We start from the raw sequence: 7,758 nt of genomic DNA, 5'->3' as shown, positions 1-7,758 counted from the left end.
CAACGACCAACTTTCAAAGTTATGGTTTGGTTTGCAGCCTAAGGTTGCCACGCCTAAGCTTAGGCGTGCCACAAGTGTGTTTGGTTGCGTTCTCGTCTCAGCATAGTTGTTCCCTCTTCATGCATGCTCAACTCAACACCCCTCTTCATGTATGTTCTCTTCATGCATGCTTCTACTGTATTTGTGCTAATCTAGTGTGGACTTATGCACCCTCATACACTCTACCAAACACCCAAAAATGGGTCGAGAAGGGAACTCTTGGGATCATGCACCCTTCATACACCCTACCAAACACACCAGGCATGTGTTTGGTTCATTGCTACACTTGTGGCTTGCCACACTTTTCTAGCTACATGGTCCACATGTCATAGACTCAACTTCTTGCCAAATCTTGCCACACTTGTGGTGGCCATTTTGTTAGCCACATTTGTTTCAGACACACTTTGCCTAAGCTTAGTTGTGCAAAGTTAGTCATGAATGAAATTCAACCATGGAGTCTTCTAGATTCTACATGTGGCAGAATCTGGTGGAATGTAGATGATATCCAACGGCCAGTAGTGCTCGGATTTGCCATCTTTGTACCGTCGGATTGGCTTCATCCAACGACCAACTTTCAAAGTTATTCACACACTATATAGGGGGTATAGATATAGATGTGTCAGCCCGTTGCAATGGATCCAAAGTATATATGTTTAGTGGAGTGCACTCTAAACACATTATCTATTTATTTTTCTCTAACCTTTCGTAGCCATGCAACCAAGCCACATAAGCTTCATGGGTGCCCCCCACATCATATTATCCATACTACGTTGACAGAAAAAAAGATAAATCACCCAAAACAAGATCTTCCCGTTTTTTGTTCCTACGATGCTGTGTCGTCCACATACCTACTAGTTGTATAGTGGTAGTACTAGTTGTATAGTACAAACTTGGTACTAGTAGGAGCAGAGTAGTACGGAATGCTCCTACTCTATCAACGAGCCCCCTCTAACACCAAATTTCTTGGCTTTCGTGCTACAACTAGATCTTCCCCTCGTTTCTGTTTTCCAACCCGGAGGCGGGCGGGGTGCGGTTCGGTTTGCTCAACGGCGGTCCCACATGAAAGTGAAAATGCTAGGCAACACTCCTTCCCTAAGCCATGTGTCGTGCCGGACGGGCCGTGGAGTACTCCGGATTCCCAGGCGTGTGTGGGGGGAGTGCGACGCGAACGCGGCAGGCCTTTTCCTTTTACTAGCAATGTGCTCGTGCGTTGCTTTCAAGTTAATAAGGGGTTTTCTGCAAATTGGAGCAGAGAAGTGGGCTATTGTTGCAAAAATTCCACAACTTCCTCATAGCCGTTAGATGCAGATCTAATGGTCAGAAACGACGGATGGCAGACACGCCACCATCACCAACTGAGTCTTTTATAGGAGTAGGAGTAGAGAAACATGTATAAATTGTAACATTTTGGTTCTGCTCCTTGGCACGATCGATAGATAGAAATAACGATTGGAAACGCTAGGGCGGGGCTATTTCCGCCAGATAAGCAGGGTATGTAGTAGCTAGGTTGGCGCATCGTCGGTTTGGTCACACGCGATCCGACATGTTCTAGTGTTTCTAGCAAGATGCCCGCGCGTTGCACGAAGTTGATGGAAAAGGTAAGCACAACTTATAAATTGACGGATGGAGTACTAGTTACAGTGATGCATATAATTAAGCAAAGGGATCGCACATGTCGGTATTAACTGGAACGAGAATACAACACCACAATAAGAATTAAGGCCACGATGATGATGCGATCGCAGTGGTGGTTACAGAAGGCAAGAAGAAAGATGCATCCATCAACGTACGACCTCCTCCTCCTCAACTTAGTGCGTCGGGCCACCGACCGGCGGCTAAGGAGCGGCGGCTTTTGTGGCGAGGTCGAGGTGCTTCTCAGCAAAGGCATCCAAGGCTTCCAGCTGGTTGAGGAAGGCCAACGTTGTAGCGTCCTCACTGGCCTTGTAGATACCTATGTACATGATTTGCTCGTACACATGGATGTGTAGGTCGACGAATTCTTGCAGGGCGAGGCGCCTCGTGGCGAGTGCGACCTCCAGGTGGACATTCTTCATGGCGTCGGCGGGCAGTCGCAGGGCCACCAGTGCTTGAAAGAGGTTCCGGCCATGGAGGCGATTAGGGTGGCAGGCAATGAGGAGCCCGGGCGCGCAGGCTGGAGGAGTACGGCGATGTCGTCCGCGAGATTCTTGAGGACGATGAACTTGTTGGTGGTGGCAACGATCATCTGGTCCAACTGAGTGTCGTAGTTGGCGTCGACGACGGCCATCCACTAGCCGGTCTCCAACACCGTCTGGAGACGATCCTCGGCGCCATGCCACAGGGCGACGTCTTGGACCATCTGGCACAGCCGCTGGCCACTCGCGCGCATCGCCGCCATGGGTCTGGAGTGAGCTCTTTTGCGCTTAGTGTAGGTGCTTAGGCAAATGCTTAGGTGCGTACGATGTGGAGATGCATTGGAATGGAGGGGCGCCTTTATATGAGGGCAAACTGCGTTGCATTCACATCATGCAGCCTCTTTTCCCGGTCCTCCTCCCATTACTTCCCTCATGCATTAATTGAAGGAGGATGCATTGGCCGTACAACATTTCGGGAACCGCTACTCCCTCGCTCGTCTGCATTAAAGCCGTATCGGGAACTGCGCCGCCCGCTGTCAAATCGAATAGTACTGCACCGCCCGCTGCATGCCCGGCTGAACACGCCTCCTCGCCTCCATCAAACCCCTCCGTTTAACCCGCATGCAAACCGAGAAACCTACTCCGGCCACACGTCCGCTCATGAGTGGGCCGGAATTAAACGCAACACCGGCCGAGCTCCTCCCGTCCACCCTCAGTTTAAACGAGGCCAGACGCCGGCCAAGCTCCTACCGTCCGCCCTCTATTTACACGAGGCCAGACAGACAGCGGGCAAGAATCGCACCCCTCCGCCGCTCCCCCATCTCCGCCTTCACCATTTTCTCCACTCTTCCGATGGTTCCGAGGAGCCGTTCTCCAGCATATTACCTGGCTGGGTGGCCCACCGAGCCCTCCGGATACGGGCGAGGCCGCTCGATGCTTCACCAACCTCGCTTGGCCCGACGGAGCCAGTTGCCGCCCCAAGCAGGCGCGTGGTTCAGCAACTCGCCGCTCTAGTTCAGCTCGATGAGGAGTGGCGAGTTGCTCCACGCCGACACGGCAGCGAGCACACCGGTACGGGCGTCGTCGCTGCCGCGTCGTATCGCGCCTCCCGTGCCTGCGGCAGCGCCATGCAGGCAGACACAGAAGCCGGGTGCGTGGACAGCGACGAGTCAGTGGCCAGCTTCTCCGTGTCCGCCGCCATCATCGAGGAGAAGTAGAACACGGGAGGTCGCCGCCACTTGGGTCCCATGAAGGCCACCGTCGAGGCGACGACTGCGCATTCAGGTGGTTTCTTTGCTTCTTCGTCTCTTCCGAGGACCTTCGTCGACCCCGCAAAGTGTCTGCCGGACATGAGGAAGACAAAGGGATCCACGGGCGGCCATTTAGATTATGTACTCCCTCTCCAGCTGGCGGGAAATTTTTGTTCTAAGAATGGATAAATTGTATGTATCTATAACTAAAATAAGTCTAGATACATCCATTTCTAGGACAAGTATTACCGGTCGACGGAGAGAGTATTAATTATACCAAGATAGCCGGATTGGCACCGCTTAGTTCATGTAAATGTAATGAAATCCATCATATTTATATGAAGATCCGGCTTTTTTATACAAAATCCTTCATGCTTATATGAAATCAGTCCGTGTTTGCATGAATTTCATCTGGTTGGTTAGAGTTGTGAAAATGTATGCCGCTGGCGTTTGATGTCGTCCTCCGCGGAAGGAAATGGGAGGAAATTTGCCGGCTGCCGTTGGAGATGCTCTTATGCTGGAAATAATAGAGTGACATCCAATCCATTTGAGTTAATTGCGTGTATGATTGTCCCTCTATAAAAAGTTAATGCATGTACAGTGTACACGTGACTTGCAGGGTGGCTACAGCTTCGTACAGAAAGTTAAAAAGAAACAAGTCCATCCTTAATCTTGTATTCTAAGTACTCTGTGGGTTCCACTGTCAGTACAGTAGCGAAAGAAGTATATATTAAATAAGTAATATATAATATAAAAATCTAAAGTTAAAGACACAATTCGAACTCATGTCATCGCGTTGCGAGCATCCGGCGCTAACCAGTGCAGCACATTTTTGTTGTAGACCATGTTGCTGATATATCTCCATGTCTACTCTTATACTCCATCCGTTCCTAAATATTTGTCTTTTTCAGATTTCAAATAGACTACCACATACGGATGTGTATGTAGACATATTTTAGAGTGTAGATTCACTCATTTTGCTCCATATGTAGTCACTTGTTGAAATCTCTAAAAAGACAAATATTTAGGAACGGAGGGAGTAGAAAACAGAGTTGGTGATGATGGTGTGCGTGCCATCCTGCAATATAGGCCGTCGGATTTATATCTAACGGATAGGAAGAAAATAATGGCAATTTTGCAAAAATATACCCACACCCCTCTCGACGTTCGCAAATACGGCCTTCCCTCGTTCATCCTTTTCTCTCACAAGATAATCTACTCATACAAATGCATCTTGATGTTCCGTGCAACGCACGGGCATCTAGCTAGTTTCTTTTAAAATAGTTACTGCGATAATTGGGTTGAAGTGATATATTTTATGTCTGCCCCAAACGATTTCGGATTCACTAGTAGTAACAAAGAAAAGGTTGCCTTGTTAATTAACAAAAAATAGGGTGAAAACTATCACATGAGGCCGGTAAAAACGAGGCACACTGGGTTCGGCGTCATCGTCACTACAACTGTGCGCGCGCGAGAAGTCTACATATCGAGGGGGCTACTGAGTGAGGCACAGAGACACAATGTTCGAGAGAGAAACCAATTGACAGATTACGATCAGATTGAGTTGTCACCCTTCTGCTGTCATTGTTGGGGTGGGGGGAGGGGAGGGAGAGAAAGACGTATCGAGAGTGTGCGCGGTAGGCACAGAGGCACAACTAGCGAGTGTGTGTGTATGTGTGTGTGTGTTTGAAAGAGGGGTAGATAGATTACTATCAAGATCGAGGTGCCGCCCTACTCCTTCGGTGTCGGGTAGTGTGTGTGTGTGTGTGTGTGTGTGTGTGTGTGTGTGTGTGTGTGTTTGAGAGAGAAGCCAGTCGATAGATTAGTATCAAGATCGAGGTGTCACCCTACTCCTTCGGTGTTGGGAAGTGTGTGTGTGTGGTTGTGTGGGTGTGGGTGTGTGTGTCGGGGGGCCGGGGGGGCGGGGGGGGGGGGGGCAGTGACACTTACAATATCCCTACTCTTATAAAAAACAGAGTTGGTGATGGTGGTGTTCCTGCCATCCTGCAATATAGGCCATCCGATTTATACCCGATGGATAGGAAGGAAACTGTGGCAATTTTGCAAAAAGATACCCACACCCCTCTCCGCATTTGCAAATAAGGCATTCCCTCGTTCATCCTTTTCCCCCACAAGATAAACTACTCATACAAATGCATCTTGATGTTCGGTGCAACGCATGGGCATCTTGCTGGTAGGGAGAAGGAGTTTGTGTGACACATATCTAGCTATACTAAGGGATAGGTAGATAGCATTTGTGCGAGGCATACTTAAAGCATCACGAAGATAAACAAAATTGTGTGCATGCAAGTGCCGGAAAAAATGAAGTGAGAAACAATGTGTGGGAGAGAGGGAGAGAGAGAGCGAAATCTCAAAACAAAAGGTGCTCTGTTGGAATCCCATTGTATGTATTCATATGGTTCCGGAACTCGAGTTAACCTTAGGCATATGTGTGACAGACATTATTATACTTTGAGACATTAGTGGCTGTGGGTGGGCAGAATTAAAGGGGTGGGCGTGTTCGACAGAGAGAGTGTGTGTGTTTCTGTGTGAGAGACTTGTAGGACGGGGTAGAAAGACGAATTCTAACCTTGACAAAGGGAGAGAAATACACGAAGTGCGCGTGTGTGATTCCGGTGACCACAGGGAAATGAGATATGTATGCGTGTGAGAGAGATTGCACAATTCATTCACGTATCACTATCTAGCGATAGTGGACGTGCATCACTTGAACATAAATCAATATCTACTTCATATCGTGGCCAAAGGTACAATATCGATTCAACGCTATAAAGATTGGATACTCACATATCACATTTTTTTTCTATTTAAATAAACCTTTTCAGTTGTGCATGCCAAAGTTACAGTGATATTTCTTCAAACAACCAATGTAGCTATCATGTACATGCACCATTGTTACTCTTGCATTCAAAATCATTAGTCTTGGATGATTTAAGGTTCTATTATGAAGTAATATATGTAATATTCATATATGAATTCAACGGGTACGCAATTTATGAAATGGAGGCTATGTAATCATATGAGGTAACACTTTTAAGTAGCGGACTACAATATCCATTTTTTTGTGCGCCTCTACACTAACACGTCAATGCATTATGTTTAAATTAAATAACCAATTGCACTAAATTATCTATTTACACGAGAAATACATAGGCTGAGCGTTTGATCCCTTTTTTGTGAACGCGCCACTACACCCGTATGATTGGTCGCGCCCGTGTCAACGTCCAAGTTATCGGCGCATCATCCCGAGTTATTGTCTTTTTTTTCTGGGGTGGACACACCAGTTATTAACTGCTGACGCATGCCCTGTGTACACAGTCTCGCATGACCTTCCCGCTAGCATGGTCCAAAATTAGTTGAAACTGGATACGAACGATCCCGCGAGCGGCAAAATCTCCCGCCTCCTTCTAAAATTTCCGCCACCTTAGTCTTTAGCATGCGAAATTCCCCTTTTGTCCTTGGTGCACGGAGACCAACAGTTACAATACCGCCCTCATCTACATAATAGGTCGGGGCTGCTTTGGTAACTTCCGGTTCCCCCCACTACACGGCACCCCCATTTTCTCTCCCCCTCCTGCAAAAACGACTAACTCCACAACACTAGAGCATCTCACATCACGCCGTCCGTACTTCATCGGCCTTTCTCCCCTCCCCTCTCGAAACCCTAGACTGCTCATCCACTGGCGTACCAGAGCCCATTCACTGCCAGCGGCGTCCACCTCGCCGGATCTGCTTCTGCGGCCGCATCTACCCCTCCCACCTCCCCTAGAAACAAGTAGACTGCTCATCCACCACTGTACCACAGCCCATTCAGTGTCGGCCTTGTCTACGGTGCCGGAACTACTTCGCCGGTACTCTCATCAACCGCAGCGCATCTGCAGCGGCTCATTCATACTCCCCACCGGAGACGCTTCGTCCACACCCCCCCCCCCCGGAGCCGCCCCACCGACGCCCCCGTCGACGGCCTCTGATCCTCTTCGCCGACACCTTCCTCAACCCTACCGGAGCCGCTTCACCGACAACATCGTCAACCCCACATGAGTAGCTTCGCCTATACCATTTTCAACCCTACCGGGGCCGCTTTGCCAACTCACAAGTCCACGGCCTTAGATCCGCTTCCTCGCACCCTCATCCAACCTACCGGAGCAACTTCTGACGCCCCGTCCACGGCCGCAGATCCGCATCGTCGACACCATCCTTAACCCAACCACCGGAGCAGCTTCACCTACGCCCTCGTCCACGGCCACAGATCCGCTTCGCCCACACCGTAGTCCACCCTACCGGAGCCGCTCCACAAACACCCTACTCGATGGTTCTAGATCTCCTTACCGGAC

Source organism: Aegilops tauschii, chromosome 7 (genome assembly GCF_002575655.3).
Source record: "Aegilops tauschii subsp. strangulata cultivar AL8/78 chromosome 7, Aet v6.0, whole genome shotgun sequence".
Lineage (NCBI taxonomy): Eukaryota > Viridiplantae > Streptophyta > Magnoliopsida > Poales > Poaceae > Aegilops > Aegilops tauschii.
The sequence above is the reverse complement of the archived record's forward strand: the minus strand, read 5'-3'. Positions refer to the sequence as shown.